A 1,036-nucleotide genomic window follows, 5' to 3' on the forward strand; every position below is an offset into this window, starting at 1 on the left:
GGTCACCTTGTAATAGCAGCCAGTTTTTTTGTTTATGTCCTAGGATGACCAAGAGAATATCAAAATAATTCAAGTCATTTTATTTCTTAGTGGAAAGTTAGATTTTCCCTGTTTTCTAGAGCACAAATTTAGTAGTTATAGAACCTTCACATAAATTCAGCACTTGGTACCCTCACTTTGCCATAGAGCACAGTTCCAAGTAGCTACATATAAATGAAAAGACTATTTCACTTATTTCCCTCATTTAGATTTTTGATGAAAAAAATAAGCCATTGGCAGAGGGTAATGGATTACAGAGTTCACTTTCAGATTTTCCTCTGTCATTATAGTCAATAGACTATTCAGTTTTGTTTTTTCAAATCATTTTTACATAATAAACCTTTGACTATAATTATAGCTGTCAGACAGCTATATAAAAATTAATAAGGATAAATAACAAAATTGGATTTACTGGAAGCTGATCCAGTAACAATTGGAAAGTAGTTGTTTTCAATTACAAAACCTATTATTTTTTGGCCACATACATTTATATTAAATTCCCCATTAAAAAGCAGGATTTGTAGAAACTTTCTCTATCCTCTATCTCTGAACTTCAGTTCAGCTTCGTTCACCTGAAATCTCTCATTCTCCACTTAAACTGAAAAACTTTGCATTTAATCACAGATCACCTGATTGTGACCTGGGTCTTAACTCTTTCTGGGTAACCATTTCTGCACTGTGAACTGAACCTGCTCTCTCCCACCCCCAACTTTTTTTTCTGAAGCTGCTCACAATATCCCTGGACATTTCTACAGCACTGTAGAATGAGTATATTCCAGTCTCTGCTCTTCAAATCCATGCAACTGTTTTTTTCGGTTTGTTCTCACTCTGCATTTCAGTGGGAAATATTTTAATTTGAACATATAATATTGCCTATGTAACATCACAACCTTTTGCAGAGTGGAAGTTTTGCATTTTTCAGCTTCCTCTGTTCTCAGCTGGGCAGAAATCGACAAGAACTGTCAGATATGTCCACTGGGAACTTTACCACCACACC

General features: G+C 35.0%; 1 protein-coding gene across 1 annotated transcript in view; it reads right to left on the reverse strand.

The window, feature by feature from the left end:
* SEPP1 (selenoprotein P, plasma, 1) overlaps positions 1–1,036 on the reverse strand; it is an 18,586-nt gene that overhangs the window by 13,386 nt on the left and 4,164 nt on the right. The gene's annotated exons all lie outside the window — the stretch shown is intronic.

This window comes from Propithecus coquereli, unplaced genomic scaffold, assembly GCF_000956105.1.
Source record: "Propithecus coquereli isolate 6110/MARCELLA unplaced genomic scaffold, Pcoq_1.0 Scaffold91, whole genome shotgun sequence".
Lineage (NCBI taxonomy): Eukaryota > Metazoa > Chordata > Mammalia > Primates > Indriidae > Propithecus > Propithecus coquereli.